Below are 21573 nucleotides of genomic sequence, written 5' to 3'. Positions count from 1 at the left end.
TTCTCTTTAAAAATTCCTCCAGTAGGTTGATGCAGAACCAGTAAAATTAAAACACGTTTCACCCACCTGACTCGACCAGCTCACTGAGCTTATGATTGACCAGTTGCTTAGCTTGCTTATCGAATGCCCTGGTTCTCCAGTGCACCCCAACACACAGAAGTGGATTGGTGGGAAAAGCCCTGTAATGAGACAAAGGTCAACAGACCATCCTGTCTGGGAAGTCCTTCTCCTGTCTCATGGCTAATCTCAGGCAGATCCTTTCTGAACTGACTCAGAGTTTTTTGTTGGTAAGTCTGGAACCAGGAGGGACCAGGCACCTCTACACTGTTCAATAGAGTAAGACCGAATAACTCCCGATTCGGCCAGGTTTGATTTGGGATTGCTGATTCAGTGTCTGCTTCCGTTACAATAGTGAGTGTGATGAGCTGTGAATGAACTGTGAATGTTGGGTTGATTTGGAAGGTTTCTTTCTAACTGTTCTTAAAGTAAAGTGAGAGACATATGGTATGACGGTTAGTGCTTGAGAGCAAGCCTTGGAGTCCCAATGACCTGATTTCCAGCCATGTCTCTGACATATACTTTCTCTGGGCAGCTCACTTAACATCTTTGAGTCCCTAAGTAACACTCAAAGACTTGGTGGAGGGAATTTCCTAATGTGAAGTTCCCTATGCAAGTGTAATCACAGGATTGATCGAAAAAAAGGTGAAATTATAACATAATAAACCACTGTATCTCTTGATTTTCAATGATTCCATTTTGGAGGAAGAATATAAGAGGTGATGAAAGGTAAGTTCAGAAAAAGAAACTGGACCTATGTTCAAATATATGGTGTAATGTAATAGGTATATACATATGCAAATTTATATGCACACACGGGTAACATATGTGCAGTATGTATATACATGTGTACAAATATACCATATATACATACACAGGTTCATATAAACTTTGCCTTAATTAGGTGATATTTTTATTTTTTCCACTTAATGTTATTTTTTCCAATTACATGTAAAGATAGTTTCCAGCATTTACTTTTATAAGATTTTGAGTTCCAAATTTTTTTCTCCACCCCCCCCCCCTCCCCTGTTCCCTCCCCAAGATGGCGAGCAATCTGATATAGGCTATACTTGTACAAATTATATACATATTAATATACATATTAAAAATATTTTCACATTAGTCATGTTGTGAAAGAAAAGTCAGAACAAAAGGGGGAAAACCATGAGAAAGAACAAAAAAGAGAGAGAGAGAAAAAAATGGTATGCTTCTATCTGCATTCAGACTCCATAGTTCTCCTGATTTAGATGATATTTTTAAACCAATTCTGATAAAGGCCATATGTGCCTAACTGAGTATTATTAGCAATTCAGGAGAGAAAGTATGGTATGTTGGGAAGAAATGGTGGGTCTGGAGTGAGAGAATCTGGATGCAAATTCCAGCTCTATTACTTGTCGCTTGCATGACCATGTATAGTAATTAACCTCTCCAGGCTTTGGTTTTCTCTTCAGAAAAAAAGGAGGAGGTTGGACAAAGTGGCTTTCAATATCCCTTCCAGCATTAAATTTATAATCATTAAAATTCTGATGTTTTGGAAACTGAAATGTAAAGGCCTGAAAAATAAAGTTCCCTGGAGAAGGTTGCTTCACCTCTTGGTCTCAATATCCCCAGCTAAAGTCGAATCTTGTGGATTCTGCCTACCTTATCCAAGTGTCGGCCAATCTTCCTCACTTTTCGTTACCTATGGATTCAATAACCATGTTGTGTATGCCTTTATTCAAGTCATAGATGAAAATGTCAAACAGCATGAAACCAAGAACAGATCCCTGGAGTGCTCTATTAGAAATATCTAAATTGATATCAAACTGTTAAAGACTATTCTTTGGGCCTGCTCGTGTTACCGATAAGTAAACTGAGGGTCTATTCTCATTTAACCAGGTCTGAATGTAACCAATTATACTGTTATCTAGCTCGCAACTCCCTCTATTCCATAAGAATTTCATGAGAGACATTATTAAATCTGCTGCAGAGAAGCTGTACTTACAGTAGTATTTCCCTCATCTTTCCTTTGGTTAGTCTGGCATGACCTGTTCTTGATGAGGTCATGCTGGCTTTTTTATGATCACTGCTTTCTTTTCTAGACAGCATTTTATTTAATTATACATTCTAGAATTTTGCCAGATATGAAGGTCAAGCCCATTGGCCTGTAAGTTTGCAGATTTCTCTCTCTTCCCTTTTTGAAAATCAAGACATTTAACCTTTTCCAATCCTACAGTAGAATTGTCTTTGTATGCAATCTTTCTTTAAAATTTTTTGTTGGTGTATTTTGTTTCCATTTTGCCTTTTATTTCTGAATATATTTCCCCTACCCAGTTAGCCATCTCATTTAGCAAAATATATATATATATATATATTTTAAATTAAAGTATTTCAGCAAAACCAAATACACATGAATCAAAATGCAGTGCTTAGTATAGTGCCTGGCACATAGTAGGCTCTTAATAAATGTTTTGGGGCAGGTAGGCGGTACAGTGGATATAGTGCCAGGCCTAGAGTAGAAACCTCATCTTCCTGAATTCAAATCTGGCCACGGACACTTAATAGCTGTGTGACCCTGGGCTCAGCCCTGTTTACCTCAGTTTCCTCATCTGTAAAATGAGCTTGGGAAGGAAATCGCAATCTATTCAGGTATCTTTGCCAAGAAACCCCCAAAAGGGGTCACGAAGAGTCTGATATGACTGAAACAACAGAACAACAATAAATGTGCATTGATTAATTGATCTAAACTGACTGGGTTTGCAACATTCTGCACTGATAGTCCCCCACCTCTGGTTCTCACTTTTCTTCCTAGGATTACTTTTCCATCTGACTCAAGGGCAGAGATGCTGAGACTTTCTCGACATGCTCCTCAGAGTGATTTATGGTCTGGGACCAGTGGCGAATTGAATTTCCTTTGTATGGTGTAGTGGAGGACCCGGGCATAACTCAGTCGCATCCATCACTAATCGTGATTCAGTCTGCTGGCTAGCCTGATGCTGCTATCTGGAGAAGACAGCTGGAACAGACAGTAATAGATACTGGCAGCTGACAGAAGGAGGGAGCATGGTCTGATACACAGCATCAGTTGTCTCTGACCTAGAGGGGTTCTTCTACCAAGGGAAGGCCTGCACAACCGAGCTCAGCTGGAGGAAGATGAAGCCAAGGTAGGCACCTAATAATTCCCTTCTGCTTTTTAATGGTAGTAAATAAAATAGCTCGGTCATCACAAAAGCTCCCAGTGCACTTGGCCTTGCAGTGAAAATACTATTGAATCGGGAAATTAATAAGGCTTTCAAAATTAACATGGCTCATGGAGTGCTTAGAGATCAATTGGTACAGCCCACTCATCTTGATGGGGAGAATGTGTCCAGAGAAGTAAAGAGACTCATCTAAGGTGACAAATATAATGTAAAGTCAATATATTAATGTCAAAGGTCTAAGAGATAGCACAGTATGGTGAGAAAAACAATGGATTTAGAGGGAGAAGACTTCGGTTCAAATCCTGCCTCTCTCACTGTGGCCTTGGCCTTGTCATATATCAGGTAACCTCTCTAGTCCCTGTATAATGAGATGGGATTAGATAAAACTAGAAGGGACCTTGCTGTGTGTCCTTCATGTTCAAAGAGGGCCAATGCCATAGCTGGGTAATGTCATGACTTGTATGTGAATTAGATGGAAGTGAGGCAGAGTTGCACAAAGTCATAAGCCTCATTCTCTCTGGAGTCATCAAAGTCCAGTGGCAGGAAAAAGCCAGAATGACTGGCAATGGCCCAGGCTACTGTGGATGACCATGGCATCTTTGAGGTCTGACCAAGCTCTAAGCACTCCTTAGCCCCTGCTTCAGCAGCCTCCATGGCCATTGGGATAAGTTGTTCTCATCTGCCTGCGCTGGGAGAAGTCTTCACATGCTTGGGGTAAACAACCCCCCACTCACCGACAAGTTTGAGGCCTATCGGTTACCCTCCACCTGATTTAGCTGAGATGGTACTGGAATGTGACCTCTGTGCACACTGCAGCTTCTTGGAGCCACAGGTCAGAGTTGGGTGAAGGTGGACGCCAATGGTGGATGAGCAGCCCTGAAAAGGGCCCGGCGAGCCCTCGCATGAGAGGTGCTAGTCCTCTCTGAACACCCCCTACACCCCTTAGAGACCTTAAAGTCTAAATGATCCTGTGATTCTACGACTACAATCTATGAGGGAACAGCCTCCACAAAAGAAAAGCCCAGGATCAGTCGCTTAGTAGATGAATCTTACAGACTTGCCTGAAGCTCAGAATCGTTGAAGTGACATAGGATCACAGATTTAGAGCTAGGTCATCTGGTCCTATCTCCTCATTGTACTGACAGACAAGAGAAGGTCACAGAGGTAGAAGGTGGCATATCTGAGATTTCTGACGTGTATCCAGAAGACGCACACAGGCAGCGATGAAGGCAGCCCACTGACTGAGGTTCTACGTGGGGTTTTACATCCCTTACTCTTCAGGCTCTGTTTCCTAGGACCCTGCTGGAAGAGAAACAAGAAATGATCTGAGAAAGCTCAAGGCTTGTTTTAGCCCACACAAAGTCATCCAATTTGGCTGAGGATGAGGGTGTGTGTAGGGGAGCAATGAGAGATAAAACTGGAAAGGTAGGTTGGGGCTGGGTGGTAGAGGGCCTCGAATACTGTGCCAATGCAGCCACCACCCTAGCTCAGGCCCTCATTACTTCTCACCCAGACTACAGCGGTGACTTCCTGGTTGGCCTCCCAGCCTCCAGTGTGCCCCCGATCCAAATACAACCTATCAAAGTGATCTTCCCAAAGTTCAGCTTTGACTTGTCCCTCCCCTGCTCCATAGCTTTCTGTTAACTCTAGGATCTAATCTGAACCCCTCCATTTGGTCTCTAAAGCCCTTCCCAGCCTGGTTCCAATCTATCTCTCTAGCCTCATTACACATTATACTTACATGGCACTTCAGCTAAACGGGCCTTCTTCCTGTCCCTTAGGCGTGGACCTTTATCTTCTTCCTTTGTGCTTTTGGGCTTTTTTTTTTCAGCTACCTGAAGTGCACTTCCTCTTCACCTCCACCTTTTAGGATGATTTCTTTCATTCAGGTTTCTGTTCAAGCATCATCTATATAAAGCCTTCCCTGATTCCATTAGCTTTACTCCCCATATCACCTGTATGCATTTTGTCTCTACATATACCCACACATACATACACATATACTTTTACATGTAAATAGGTATGTATGCACATATGTATGGGTGGGCACATATGTATATGTGTGTTTTATATACACACACACATACACACAGAAGTTGTCTCTCTAGCTTGATTGTAAGAATCTGTCTTGCATTTGTCTTTTTAATCCCGGCACCTGGCACAGGGTCTTGCATTTAGGGTTAGGGATTAGAACTATGACTTCAATGTTTTGAGGAACTTCCAGGTAAGGAAACTCCCTCTACCAGTGCAGGTCATCACTTTTTCTGAAATGTATAACCTGGAATACTGAGAGCTTAAATGCCCAGGGTCTCAGAACTAGCATATGTCAGAGGAGGACTTGAACCCATATCCTCCTGGTTTTGAGGCTAGTGGTTTATTTTTTTTTCTCTTAACAATTATTTTATTATTTAATATTTTAGTTTTCAACATTGATTTCCATAAGATTTTGAGTTACAAATTTTCTCCCCATTTCTACCCTCCCCCACTCCAAGATGGCATATATTCTAATTGCCCCATTCCCCAGTCAGCCCTCCCTTCTCTCACTCCACTCCCCCCCATCCCCTTTCCCCTTACTTTCTTGTAGGGCAGGATAGATTTCTATGCCCCATTCCCTATATATCTTATTTCCCAATTGCATGCAAAAATAACTTTTTTCTTTTGAGCAACTGCTTTTAAAACTTTGAGTTCCAAATTCTCTTCCCTCTTCCCTCCCCACCCACCCTCCCTAAGAAGGCAAGCAATTCAACATAGGCCACACACGTATCATTATATAAAACCCTTCCACAATACTCATGTCGTGAAAGACTAACTATATTTCCCTCCATCCTACCCTGTCCCCCTTTATTCAATTTTCTCCCTTGACCCTGTCCCTTTCTGAAAGTGTTTGCTTTTGATTACCTCCTCCCCCTATTTGCCCTCCCTTCTATCATCCCCCCTTCTTTATCTCCTTCTTCCTTCTTTCCTGTGGGGTAAGACAGCCAATTGAGTGTGTATGTTATTCCCTCCTCAAGTCAAATCTGATGAGAGCAAGATTCACTCATTCCCCCTCGCCTGCCCCTTCTTCCCTTCCAACCAGCTGCTTTTTCTTGCCACTTTTATGTGAGATAATTTATTCCATTCTATCTCTCCCTTTCTCCCTCTCTCAATATATTCCTGAGGCTGGCACTTTCTATCCACTAAGCCTCCCTACCTCAGATAGCACCTAGGAGGTAATTAATAAATGCTTGTTGAATGATTGAAACTAAGGAGTTTTGGCTTTATTTTATAGACATGTATGTCTTTAGTAAATAGGAATGGGAGTCTCAAACATTAATGAAAGTTGCTCATGATGACAGGGGGCCAGGATCCAAATGGTTATATAACTCCATTCCATAGTATGGAGATGGGGGGGGGGGATGAAATTCAAGAGGAAGGGCTTGCTTTTTAGGATTTTTGTTTGTTTTTGAAACATAGAAGAGTTGTATCCAGCAGAGGGTGCAGGCTTTTCTAGTAGAATGTAAGCACCATGAGGCCAAGAACTGTTTCATTTTTGTTGTTGGATCTCCATGGCCAAGCATGATACCCAGCTTTTAACAGGCAGTTAATAATAAGTGGTGGGTTGATTTGGAGAACAATTTCACAGTTTTAACCCTATGTCCATGCCCACAGGATTAGTTTCTGTCATTTTCTCAAGACCTCATTATTCAGTATTTCATCTGCTACCATTCAGGGGCCTGCTGTGTCTAATGTATCATGTTCTGGGAACGTTCCAGTGAGCTGACATATCAACTCCTTTTTGAAATACAACTTGAAGCATCTAGGAATACATCAAGGACAGATTAAATCCACCCACAAAAAATGTGTTGGAAGGGGAAGCTGCCATGGCATTTCTCCACTACACACTGATCTCAAAGGCCCCTGTGTCCTGACTATTTGATGGATCAATGAATTGAGCCCCTGACTTGAAAATTAGAGAACCTGGGTTCAAATCCCATTTCTCATATTTACTTCCTATGTGGCCTTGGGCAAGTCACTAAACCTTGTTATGCCTCTCTCTCTGTAAAATGAGGGGGTTGGACTAGATTGACCTCAAAGGTCACTGTTCTGGTTCTTGATCCCATTATCTCTCCAGATCTGGGTGCATTCCCAGGATTTGGTCTGGTTTTGAGGATAGGTATTTTTCTGTGCTTGGAACATAGCCCTGACTTGGCAATATTCACCTTAAGGGGCTTCCATAAGTCCTTCTCCCTTTGAAAAAAGATGTTGATATTGAGACTGGTAAGCTGGCCTCCCAGCCAGTGGTTTGTGGGCATGTGGTGCGGGAGAGGGCAGAAGCCAAGATGAACCAGAAGATGCTGCCTTTCCCAGGATGCCTTTCCTTCCTTCTGGTTTCAGGTTCTCGTCTGCCTGCCCGTCTTTGTTCATGAGCCCTGGCTCTTTGCTGGCCAGTAGCACGTAAAAGTCTGTGCTGTCCTGCTTTTTTTTGGTGAGGTAATCATAAGTAAATGGCCCCTACCAGGCACGTGGTATCAGTGAGGCTCAGAGCACTTTGCAAATATTAATAAGTGATAAGAAGGGGGTGTGTTGCTATGAATAAATCAGGAGGAACTTTCTGTGTCAGTAGCTTAATTGCTCCTTTCCCTCCTCTCATCAAAGTTAGGGGGAAGGGATTTGCCTCCCTCTTCTTCTAGGTGTTACCTTATCATCTTTCCTGCCACCACTGGCACAGATGGTGGAAATGGGCTGACTTCATTTCTAACCAGCTTACATAATCTAGCCCCATTGTGGGGACGAGACCAGTGGGGTTTTTTTCCAGTGAAGCTTGCTGGTTAACCGTGACCTGATTTCTGAGGATTCCTGTTTACCACACGGTCAGTCAGGCCTCCTGAGAGTCCCCATTTTTTCACCTAAAGACAAGGAAGGCAAGATAGTTAGTTGGCGGGGTAGGTAAGTGCTGCTATTTCTGGAAGCTCTGCTAAAAGTATTGCTGTTGCTAGAACAGCTCCTCTAGGCCAGCAGCTCTCAAAGTGTGGTCTGGGGACCTCTGGGCTCCCCGATACCTTTTCAAGGGGTCTACGAAGTCAAAACTAATTTTATGATGGACATTTTAATTTATTTTTTAAATAATTTTTCCCCAAATTACATGTAAAAACAATTTTTTAACATTCAGTTTTTTAAAGTTTTGAATTCCAAATTCTAACCCTCCCTCCCTAAGATAGTAAGCCATCTGATATAGGTTATACATGTGCAATCATGTAAAACATTTAATTTCGAATATGTTAAATATCAATATATATCTATATCTATCTATCTATCTATATATATATATATATACATACAAACAAAAACTCTTTGTGGGGAGGGGATCCTCAATAATTTTCAAGACTCTGAAGGAAACCAAAAAGTTTGAGAGCTACTTGCTTAAGGCAATTCTTTGCTTTATTTGTCTTTAAAATTTTATTTATTTTTATTCTAAACTTAATAAACACCAAATAAAATGAACATTTCCATATACAAAGTAAAACAGCAAAAGAGGCTTATACATGAAACTTGATATCTCTGTTACAGTTTGCTTTTCCTTTTCAGCATAAAATAAATTCAACATATAACTTTCGAAGTTGACTTGTTTATCTTTATTTCCTTCTGGCTTTGCTTCTGTTCTTTCTCCTTCTGTGCATTTTTAACATGTTTCAATAAAAAAAATTTTTCTTTTTTTCAATTTTAAATTTAAAATTTTATTATTTATTTCAACATTTTTAAAAAAAATTTTGAATTTCAAATTCTCTCCCTACAGTTCCTCCTCTGCTCATTTAGAAGGCACATAATATCTTATCAATTATACACACGAAATCATACAAAACACATTTTCACATTAGCCATGTCACAAAAAAGCAAGAAGAACAAAGTGAGAAAATTACACTTCAACTTGCACTTGTAGTTCATCAGTTCTCTTTCGGGAAGTAGAGAGAATTTTCCATCATAAGTCCTTCAGAATTGTCTTGGATTGTTGTATTAATTGGAGTAACCAAGCTGATGGTTATTTTTTCTTCTTTACTATTATTGTACTCTTTACTATTACTGACCTCCCCTTTTGTCCGTTTCCCTTCAGAAAAAAAAGAAACTGGAACAAACTCCTTGTAACAAATTCACATGGTCAAAAAACCCCAAACCAATTCCACAATTACCATCCATGAAAACATACTTCTCATTCTGTACCTTGAATCTCTTACCTGTATGTCTGGAGGTGGTAGCATATATTGTCATTGATCCTATGGTATGGGGTTTGGCCACTGAGCTGATCAGGATTCTTCAGTCTTTCAAGGTTGTTGTTTTTACAACGTTATCATATAAACTGTTTTCTAGGTTCTGCTCACTTCTCTCTGAATCAGTGCATATAAGTCTTCCCAGGTTTCTCTGAAATCACCCATTTTATCTTTGCTTAGCAAGTATTAAATTTTTTATTACATTCATATATGATCTCACCTGGAGGGTTGACAAACCATCTTGCCTGAAATAGACAGAAACCCTGAGGAAGAGACAGGAGGTAGCATATACCAGGCAAGTCAAACTGTTACCTCTTCTCAGACCTAGGTAGAAACAGTCCAGGCCCTAAATCCATGAGCAGTACCACCCAGACCACCTGTCCTGCTTCCAGCTCAGCCTCCACAATCATGATACAACAAAGTAACTCCTATGGAGAAGTGGTCAGCCATCCATACTCACTTACCAGTCAATTGCCATTTGTGGGGCAGAAAAGCTAGCCTAGCATAAGCAGTAAGACACCCTGAGAGATAGGAGGTGATGAGTGCCAGACAAGTCAAATCACTGCTATTACCTCAGCCTCTACCTCCCCTAAAACCATGATGGAGATAGTTGAGGACCCTGAACTCAAAAGTCTCAGAATAGTAGTACCTTCCAGACCACTGCTCCTATTTCAATCTCGGGCCTTGCAACCATAATTAAAGGAGATACTGTGGAGAAAAGATTTACCTTTCTTGCCACCACTCATACCTACTCCTAACCAAGTACTGGCAAATATACGTAAGAGCCCTTGGAGTGGTGGCGCCTTCCCCCACACCCACCAACTCCAAGCCACCAAAGTCCTTGACACTTTCAAATGAATCCCCATCAGAAACAGATGAGATTTTATTGATGGAAATTGCATGAAAGATAATGCTTTGCCATATGCTTTACCACTGTTCTCTAAGCAATCTCAGATAGTCAACAAACCCAATGCAGGTAGTAAGCAGCAGGTGGGGAAATCAAATCAGGTCTCCAGACTCCATAACCACTGTTCTTTCCACTACTTGTTGCATCTGAGGTCTGGATTTAGAGTAAGGAAGCCTTGGGTGCCTTATCCAAGCAGTAGGTGAGCTCTTTCACTGAGAGTGAGATAAACCCTCAGCTTGACCAAGGAGAGAATGGTATCATGGGGAAAGCCTGTTTTTAGGGATCTCTAGGCTCTCAGGAACTGGTAGTTAAGGACATGTTGAGGCTTGGCTTCCCTACTTGTCTTTAGCTACAGAAAGATACCTTATCTACCATTCGCAAGTTTGCCATCCCCTCTTGATCGCCCTTCTGAAGTCTTTCCAAAATTCCTCTGCATTTTGGGCTCAAGAGGTTTCTAAGCCAATCAGGGGTCCCATCTCTCTCTACCTTCTCAGCAATCAGCATCATAGGCTGCCCTTCTGGAAACCGCTCCAGCCTTGGTGTGGGAGCAGGCTTACACATAAGAAATGATTATTTTAAATACTGCAAAAATACAGACTGATTATTCCTATTCATATTTTTTAACTTCCCATCTCGAAGTTGGCATTCTAGTTATAGCATGGGGCAGCTGAAAGAGCACAGGGTTTGGGATCGAAGGACCTGGTTTTGAATACTAGCTCTGTCACATGCCAATACAACTAACTATGGACAGATCACTTGACCTCTCTGGGCTAAGTTTTGTTTCATCTGCTTAGTGAGGAATGATAGATTTAGAGCTAAAAGGGAGCTTAGAGGCCATCTGGTCCACTTTGTTCATTTTTCACATGAAGAACTAAGGCCAAGAGAGTTTAAGTAATTTACCCAGAATCAAAGAGCTAGTTAGTGTCTGAGGTGACATTTAAACCCAGGGCTTCCTCATTCTAAATCCAGACCTCAGAGGCAACAAGAAGTAGTGGGAAGAACAGTGCTTATGGAATCTGAAGACCTGGATTTGATTTCTCTGCCTGCTACTCACTACCTGCCTAATCTTAAGCCATTTAAGACTCTTTAGGCCTCAGTTACTCATCTGTAAAATGGACAGATTAGATCAATAGATGATCTCCAATGTCTCTTCTAGTGCTAAAACTACCATTCTATAAAATTATTCTACAATGGTATTCCACAATATTCTACAATATTCTACAGCATTTACCATAGGAGCTGAGATCAGAATGGAAGTCTAAGCTTGATCAATAACGTCAGGCCATTGTGTGGTCATGTGCCAAACACTCAGAAACCCCATTCCCCAGCTAGATGATACTTGGGCACACAGCCAGTGAAGGAGACCACGGGGCTTCGTTAGCCAGATGAATTCATTACAAAAAGGCTCAACTAGTGCATTCTTTGCACTTTGAGGCATTTGGGGTTTCATAAAATGTCTGTGTGGGTAAATTTTTTTTCTACTCAGTCATCTAAAAACCGATGCTGCGTTCCTTCTGCAAACCCAGAACCAAACCCTTCTTCATGCCTGCTATTTTCCAAGCCTATTTTTTTTTTTTGCAGGATTTGCCAAGGAGGAAGGAAGAGAGGGTTCTTTTCTATTCACTAGGTTTGATTTTTCTAAATTGGGGAGCATATGTTAGGGTTAGCACATAGCTAAATAAATGCTATTGGTATTATAATTAATAACTATAATAATAACTGTATTTCAATGTAATTGGTTTGCTTTGTAATATTATGTGTTTTGTCTTATTTATTTAAATAAATTATTCTGAGAAGAGGTCCATAGGCTTTACCAGACTAGGCCCATGACATAAAAAAAGTTAAGAATCTCTGCCATAGGGGCTGCTAGATGGCACAGTGAGTAGAGCACCAGCCCTGGAGTCAGGAGGACCTGAGTTCAAGTGTGGCTTCAGACACTTGACACACTTACTAGCTGTGTGACCTTGGGTAAGTCACTTAACCCCAATTGCCCTGCCTTCTCCCCTCAAAAAATAAAAAAAGATACCTTTAAAAGAATCTCTGTCATAGATTGTCATAACAAAATCATACACTACATTTTAACTGTTGCAACATCTGGGCTTAATAATAATAGCTGGCATTTATATAGAGTTTTTAAGTTTTGTGTAGCATTTTACAAATATCTCATTTTATCCTCACAACAACCCTGGGAGATAAGTGCTATTATTATCCCTGTTGTTGAGGCAGACATTGTTAAAAAGACTTGCCCAGGGTCATAGTGCTAGTGAGTGTCTGAGGTCAGATTTGAAATGAAGTTTTCCTGACTCTAGATTTAACGCTCTAACCATTGTACCACCTGGCCTGCCCAACACCAGCCTGAAGGGCAGAGCAAAGCTGGCTTAAATACAAACATGGTAGAATTGAAAGAAAGTGAGATCCCTTGTAGAGTGTGACTTGCTTAAAAATCACCATTTGCTTTTCCTTAGACTTTCCTTTTTTTAGAGTTCACCGCATTTCCCCAGCCATATCATTTCCCTTCACAACCTGCCTCTGGGGTCAGGACAGGGCAGGTTTTTAGAGACCTTCCACTTGACTGAGAAAGAATATAAACTACAGGGAGCTCCCTCCTGGCCTCCTAGCAAGTCTGTGCAGGAAAAGGAATCCATGTCTTCTCTCCTTTATCTAACCCTGTTCCCACTACACAACCCTGCCCATGCATGTAATAGAAAGTCACACTACTATATGAGGCTCATAATGTGTTTGGGGAGTCCTTGTGATTGGGTAGGTCTGAGGCATGAGTCAACAGGTTGAAGATTAGTCCCTGTGGAGCAAAAGTAGCTATGGTAGACACGATTTTTCCCCCATTGCCTCCTAAAGTCAACAAGCTTAGAGGAAGGGACAGTACTCTTTGAATCTGTTCTCATTCCAGATTTTCTGTAATGGGAAGGTGTTTTGGCTTTTGTTTGGTAACAAACAAAACATGGTTTAATGTGGTCCAAATTTCTGTACCTTCCAAGGAAGTTGATTCTAAATGCCTTTTGTGGATGCTATGTAAGTATATCCTACTTGGTGTTGTTTGTTGATTCCAAGAAAATACAACTTTGGGTAAAAATATGTAGCAGGGGAGCTTAATTGTACAGTGATGGTGTTGGAAACATAAATCCATTTCTGGGCAGCCACAGTTTGTGCTATTTTAACCACTAGGTGTCACTGTTAACCACCAACCTGATTTTCTTCAAGATAAATCAAGAGGACAGCTAGGTGTTGCAGCAGATAGAGCACCAGCCCTGGATCTAACCAGGACCTGAGTTCAAATTTGACCTCAAACACTTAGGATCTGTGTGACCCTGGGCAAGTCACTTAACCCCAATTGCCTAAAAAAAAAAAAGAATTCTTGAAAATCCTCTATTGTGAGGTGAGCAGAACCAGGAAAACATTATACACAGTAACAGCAACATTGTACACAGGAATAGCAAAATCGTGTAATGACCGACTTTGATAGACTTAGCTCTTTTCAGCAATGCAATGAACTAAGATAGTTTCAAAAGACTAATGATGGAAAATGCTATCCACATCCAGAGAAAGAACTATGGAGTCTGAATGCAAATTGAAGCATACTATTTATCTCTCTCTCTTTTTTTCTTTCTCATGGTTTTTCTCTTTGGTTCTAATTCTTCTTTATAACATAACTAATGTGAAAACATGTTTAATATGATTGCACATGTATAGTCTATATCAGATTGCACACTGTCTTGGGAAAGGAGGAGGAGAAAATTTAAAACTCAAAATCTTATAAAAGTGAATGTTGAAAATTAAAACTAAATAAATAAATATTGAAAAAAAGAAAAAAAAAAGATAAGTCAGGTCTTGAAGTGTCCCATGCTCACCTTTGTGGTTATGAGGTTATCCTTCTGAGCAAAAGTCTCAAATTTTCATTGGTTCTCAGATAACGGATTACGTTCTATTCCGTAGTATCCTCTGTATGGGTGGCAATGACAACTAACCATCTAGTAAGTTGTTAATTACTGTGAATTTACTGAATCAGAATCAACTTTGAGCCCCTATCCTACTGTAAAAACCTGTCTCCTCCCTAAAATTGCTGCATTATACTGATTCCTGATCATGTGGCCTTCACATAATGGATCCACCTTCTCCTAGTGACAGACAAAACATATTTTGATACTGTATGCAGTATTTTACTTTTGGCATGAAATTAATCAAGGCAATAAAACCATTTTCAATAATGTAATAAAGTATATACAATAAATAATGAAACAAACTGCATGGCTCCCTGCCTAGAGTCTCTTGCAGACCTGGGCAGTTTCCAAATGATATATAGGATACTCTGAACCCCAGAGTTCTAAGACATGCTCAATTCAGTTTGCTTTGACCCTATGATCCCTCCTCCTACAAACAGGCAAGGAATGTAGACAATTCAATAGAGTTCATCACTGATCACCCAGTAGGTCCTCCAGTAGGGCTGATTATTAGGTTGATTTACTCAGGAACTCTGGACTTAAGATACCTCGTAACTCAGGGTATGGACTCAGGATCCAGTGTAATTGAAATTCTTGTCATCTGGTCGCGGTACTTACCCATTAAATATTCTGTCACTGGGAGGAACTTCTGGTTGCTTGTCTCATTCAAAAACAGCATTTTAATATGTATTTATTATCTCTCCCTCCCATTCCTTCATCCCAATTGAACAAGAAAAAAGTAAAATAAAAATAAAAAAACCACGAATAGGCACAGTCCAGCAAAACAGAATCCCACATTGTTAATATCCAAAAATGTGTCTCACTGTACATTTTAAGACTACCACCTCTCTAACAGGAGATGGGAAGTGTTTTTTCATCTTCTGTGCCTGGGGTTGTGGTTTATCATTGCATTGACTGGAGTCCTGATGTTTTCAAACATTGTTTTTCTTTATGATGTTAATGTTGTCGCATAAATTGTCCTAGGTCTGCTCACTTCATTCTGCCTTGGTTGATAGAGGTCTTCCCAGTTTCCTCTGAAACAGTCTATTCCTTCATTTTTAATGGTATAATAATATTCTATTACCATCACTTGTTTAGCCATCTCCCCAAAGGTAGGCATCATCTTAGTTTATAGTCTTGGGCTATTATAAAAGAACTGCTATGTGTCTGTACATTTAGGTGCATTTTTTGCTTTGTTGTATATCTTTGGGTTATAGACTTAGTAATGGTATTGCTAGGTATTCCTTGGAAAGCAAAGTTCAGTAATTTTTAGGGCACAGTTCCAAATTGCTTTCCAGAATGACTGCACCAACAGCAGTTAGAGGGTCTGTTTTCCTTTGGCCTCTCTCACATTTGTAATTTTCTTCTTTCCCACTTTTCCCCCCATTGCTATTCTTGAAATTTCCAACATTTGTTCCTCAATATGAATTTAGTTATTATTTTTCTACCTATATTAAATGATCATTTGGTAGTGTGGTGCTGAATAAGTAAATTAATTTAGGTAATATTTTGGTTTTAATTGTATTATATTGACCTACCCATCATGAATAATATTTCTACAGTTATTTAGTTCTCTTTTTTACAGAGTGTTTTGTAGGTGGATTCATATAGTTCCAGGTCTATCTTGGTAGATAGACTCCCAGATACTTTATGCATTTTCTGTTTTGCTATAATTTGCATAAATGAGTTTCTTTGCAATTAGCTAGTTCATTGTGGAACTGGTTATTTGATGGGAAAGGGTCAAGTCTTGGATATAGAGTTTAGGGTCCTCCTCCTTCCACGGTAGTGAAACTTCTATCAGAAGCTAGATAGAACCTGATCATATCTCCTAGATGAGCAAGATTTAAGGGAGCAGATGGACATACTTCTAGCCCTCTCTATGAGAACAGAGTAGTGACTTTTAGCCCCTACTTCCTGCTTTCTTTCCTGACAGGAATTAGTCTGCCTTGGAAAAGGATGGGGAGAGGAGAGCTAGAGATATCTCTTCTGCCTCCTATTAAGCCATGCAAAAACAACCTTTGCCACACATGGTGCCTTTCAATACATGAGTGGTCTCTGGAAGAAAGAGGAGTTGATAATTGGTTGGGGGAGAGAAGAAGAAGAAGAAGAAGAAGAGGAGGAAGAAGAAGAAAAAGGAAGAAGAAGAAGAAGAAAGATGAAGAAGAAGAATGAAGAAGAAGAAGAAAAAGGATGAGGAGGAAGAGAAGAAAAAGAAGGAGGAGAAGAAGGAAGAGGAGGAGGAGGAGAAGAAGAAGAAGAAGAAGAAGAAGAAGAAGAAGAAGAAGAAGAAGAAGAAGAAGAAGAAGAAGAAGAAGAAGAAGAAGAAGAAGAAGAAGAAGAAGAAGAAGAAGAAGAAGAAGAAGAAGAAGAAGAAGAAGAAGAAGAAGAAGAAGAAGAAGAAGAAGAAGAAGAAGAAGAAGAAGAAGAAGAAGAAGGAGATAGACACAGAGGAGTCAAGGTGACCTTTAGGTCTTGAGCCTGGAAGATAGAGGGCATATAATCACAGATTTAGAGCTAGAAGGGACCTTTAGGGCTCAGGTTTATCTAATTCAAGAACCTCATTTTACAAGTAATGAAGCTGAAGTCTAGGAAAAATATAGAGACTTTCCCAAGATCACTTAAGTAGTGAGTGTCAGAGTCAGAATTTGAACCCAGAATTCTCTGATTCTAAATCCAGAGTTCTTTCCATGTGTACCAAGCTGAAGTGATGATTGACGAATGTCAAATTGGAGGTAAAAGGCTCTCTTAGTCAACATTTTCATCATTGATTTGGATAAAAGGAAGTGGAAAGAAATAATCATTTATTAAGTACCTGCTATATGCACAGTGCTGGATGCTTTATGAATATTTTGTTTGATTCTCACAACAATCCTGGGAGGTAGGTGCTAGTATGAGCTCCATTTTTCAGGTGGAGAAAATTCAAAAAGAGCTCAAGTGACTTGCCCAGGGTCACACAGTTAGTAAGTGTCCAAGGCTGGATTTGAACTCAGCTCTCTATCCATTACACCACCTAGCTGCCTCCTAATGATGATGACATAAAAGACATAATTATCATTTTTTTTCAGCTGACACAAAGCTGACTTTCAAGAGGCCTAAGGAAAATGCAACCCCATCTTCTTCAAAAACTGTAACCTTAAGAGTGTTTCTCTCTGTGAAGGTACTTTTCCATGTTGTCACTTTATCCCTGATTCTGTGGGTAATGCAGCTTTACAAGCTTATGCAAAGCAACCCAGACTTTGTTGACCAAAGAATGATAGATGATACATTGGGAGACAAAATCAGGATCTAAAAAGACTTTGCTTCAGCGATGAGCCAAATTAAGAAGATGAAACTGATTAGGCATAACACGTAAAGGCAAAAATAGCCCCCTACCCAGGAAGAGAAATCTTTTTCATTAAAGACATGGTGAAAAAGACAGAGGTTTTAGTTAACTGGAAATTTAAGATGAATAAACAGTGTGATGTGACTATTTAAAATATGCACATAATGTTAGGCTGCTTACATGGAAAGATAACATCTGGAAGAAATAAGATGGCAAGGCCGCCATACTCTATGTTGGTCTGCCCACCTATGGCCCCACAGTATAAAAGAGTCTGACAAATTGGAGCATATCATAGGATTGAAAACTGGGCAAATTCAATATTTTACAGATGAAGACAATCAGACTCAGAGAGAGGGGAGTGGAGGTGACTTGTTCAAGGTCACACAAGTAGGAAGAAGCAAAGTTGGGCTTGGAAACCAGTTCTTTTGACTTCAAAGTCAGTTCTTTCTACTGGATGGCTCTCCCTCAACTCGGAGAAGGGTGATTAGGATGGCGAAAGGACTAGAAACCCCACCATATGGGGAATGGTCAAATAAAGCAGTGAAATTTAACCCCAATAACAGAAATAAGGACTAAATGGTCACTATCTTTGAATGTATGATAATAGTAGTAGTCTGTGGTCATGCACCACTTTAAAATTTTCAAAGTACATTTGGATACATCACCTCGTTTGATCCCACAACAACTCTGTGAGGTATGGGGTTATAATTTGTTCCCTTTTATAGACAAGAAAACAGGCTTAGAAATTACTTGCTCATGGTTACCCAGTGTCAGAAACATAATTCCAACCCAAATCTTTCCATACACAATCTAGGATTCTCTCCGTTACAAACAAAAAAAGGATTAAATTTATTCTCTGCAAGACCAAAAGAAATTGGAACCAATGGATAGAAAGTATGGAGAGAAGGATTTTTAGCCCAATATAAGGAAGCATTCTAATATCGGAACACTGACAAATGTAGTGAGCTCCTTGTTACTAGAAGCATTCAAACATGATCATCCATTAGGAATGTTGTCTACAAAAGGATTTCTGCCAGGGATAGGAGTTTAGGCAAGATGATCTCTAATGTACCTTCTTAAGACTTTATGATTTTATACATTGAAAGGAAAAATCCTTGTGAGGAGACGTTACCTTCTTGTTCAGACACACCCCACCCTTTCCAAATTAACCTTAGCCCTCTTCAAATGCAAGGGTTCCTCCTCTTATTGTGTGGGATAGATCTTGCTTTTATGGGAGGGTAATATTACTTAGTACCTTAAGGGTACTTTAAGCCAAGAGATATCCTTAGAGATCAGACTCCAAGCAGCTCGAAGCCCTTAACATAATTGCTTCTAAAAATAACTTTTTTGGAAAGTGCAGCCTAATTGAATATTCTCAAAGAGGCCCTCAGGAAAATGCATCCCCATCCTCTTCAAACATGATAATCTTAAGAGTGTTTGTCCCTGTGAAGGTCCTTCCCCTCCTTGTCCCTTGTATCTTAGAGTCTGTGGGTAATGCATCTCTACAAGCTTAGACAAAGCAGCCCAGACTTTGCTGCCCAGGAGAGAATTGGAGGCTCATTCCTTGGGGTAACATGATTTGCTCAGTTCTTTACCCTCTGATCACTTTTCTTTTGGTCCATGGAGACATCTAATCCAAGTGTCTGAAGCTATGGATTCTATCCTGCCTCTGGGGAGATCCAGTAAATCTCCTGTTTGCTATAAAAAGGAAGTATGCAAGAGGACGAACTATGTTCCCAGCGTCAATATTAGGAGCTAAAAAGTCTGTCAGCACACAGAGCCAGGTGGGCCTTCCATTTTCATGCTGGCTTCCAGTTGCTCGATTTTGGGGGGATTTCTTTCTTTACATTGACAAAGGAATATCTATCAAGATTAGTGGAAGACCTGAAAGCAAAAATCCTGGAGTGTTTCTGTAAATGAGAATGGTTTTGAGTGGAAAAAAACCAGTAAACCCAGTGCTTACAGCAAACAGTTAATCACGGGTGGGGGGGGGGGTAACGGAATGTGGTCAGAGAAAAGGGGAAGCATTCAATCACTATCGTGAAAAGATGAAACATCTTGAACTTTGCCCCTACCAGTTCCAGCGATTTGCGTTCTTTCAGGCTTTGGTAGCAATGTGCTGGAGCCAACTCAAACCAATTCCTGCGAGCTGATTATTAAAATTTCGGGTTGAGCATTTACACCTCAGAAATCAGCAAACACTACAAATTGGTTTGACTTATTGTTCTGTTGATTCTCCAGACTGAAGAAAATGACACAGAAAATAATGCAGATTAAACTTTAAAGTGTATCACAAGTACATTTTTTTTCCTGAAGAAAAGATTATTAAACATATACCAACCCCTCCTTATTTCAGTATCACAGTGAATCAATTCCATACCTAGAGTGTTTCAGGAACCACTCATCACTGTCTTCAGAGAGAAATGGAACTAGAAGGTCAGCAGCATCATGAGAAACTCAGCTCAGTCCCAAACGACCGGAATACTCATGTCGGACTTGTATACATTAAAGTATAGTATTACAGCAGGGCTGTCCCAAATATGGCCCAAGTGCTGCATGCGGCCTGCAGTGCGATTTTATGCAGCCCACCTGTGGGTTTTAATTTTCACAAGTGAAAAAATAAAATAATAATTTGCATGGAATGTGTATTAGATTTCCTAATTCCATCACTAATAAATAATCTCATTGATATTAATTGTCTGATGTTTTTAAGCAGTATTACGGATGGAACATATGACATGGAATTTTCTATCAATCTGTGTGATGCGTTCCGTCTATACCATGCAGACTAGTCAGTACGCACCTACCTTTATACTGTTTTGTTGTAGCTTTGTCGTTTTGTGTTTGTTTTGGTGCTTCGCGCCTTCGCCTGTCCTATTGATGACGCGTGTTTCCCCACTTTCTATTAGTGTATGGTATTTTTTATTCTGGGTGCGGCCTTCGAATAATTATTTTATTTTAACGCGGCCCTAAGATAACCTAAAGTTGGACAGCCCTGTATTACAGTATACATATACAGTACTGTGGCATTACAGTAAAAATGACACAGACCATCTTGGTAGTAAGTGGCAAAGTAAGGATTTGAACCCAGATCTGCAGCCTCAAATCCAGAGACTCTTTCCACTGAACCATTCTTCAGGGCTGACTATGGTCCAGATTGTGATTTCATCAATATAAGAGAATTCCCAGTGGAGAAACTCCCTTCACAAAAGCCATTCACCAGCTCATCTGTGACTTCCGACTTTAGAGAACAGCCAGGGCAGGCACCAGATATTTGATGACCAGGAGAGAATTAGGTGCTTATTTCTTGGGTTAACAGGACCTGTTTGGTTATTTAATATCCAGTCGCTTTTGGTTCATGGGGACTAGAATGTGTCAGAGGCAGAATTCAACGTGACTTCAAATCCTGTCTCTGACCTTTACTAACTGTGTGACAATGGATAAGTCACTCCATTTCCCTGAATCTCAGTTTCCCCAGCTGTAAAGTAGGGATAATGATAATGCTGATTAATTTTCTTGAGACTCAGATGAGATGTTCTGTATAAAACACTTTATAAATTTTAAAGAACAATATAAATGTCCACTATTTTTATTGTACCAGCCTTACAAACACGAAGCAAACATCTGCTCTGGTGGAGAGATCTTGTACCCATGAAAGCACAGATCCCTGATGTATTGGCATATATGCGTATGTATATTGGCATATGCATACATATACACATCTAATATTTTCTTTGTAACACCCAGACTGTCTGCTTTCACTCTGCGCTGGGTTTATCATGGTGCCCCAGGATATCTGGCAGAGTCGCAGGAGAGAATCTAAAATAGCTTCTATTACAGATAGATTTTCTTTCTTTAAAAATTTAGGTTCCCCCCCACCCTCTTTATTCTGGAATAACTTGCTTTTTTG

General features: G+C 40.2%; 1 long non-coding RNA gene across 1 annotated transcript; it reads left to right on the top strand.

Annotated features, from left to right (window-relative positions):
* The first annotated feature begins 206 nt into the window (after positions 1 to 206).
* On the top strand, positions 207 to 18934 carry LOC118853791. Its single transcript, XR_005010687.1, has 3 exons — positions 207 to 287; positions 2849 to 3200; positions 17407 to 18934. It is a non-coding gene; the product is annotated as an uncharacterized LOC118853791 (long non-coding RNA).
* The last annotated feature ends 2639 nt before the right edge of the window (positions 18935 to 21573 follow it).

Source organism: Trichosurus vulpecula, chromosome 6, assembly GCF_011100635.1.
Source record: "Trichosurus vulpecula isolate mTriVul1 chromosome 6, mTriVul1.pri, whole genome shotgun sequence".
NCBI lineage: Eukaryota > Metazoa > Chordata > Mammalia > Diprotodontia > Phalangeridae > Trichosurus > Trichosurus vulpecula.
Note: the sequence above shows the minus strand (reverse complement) of the source record. Positions and strands in the feature narration are given on the sequence as shown.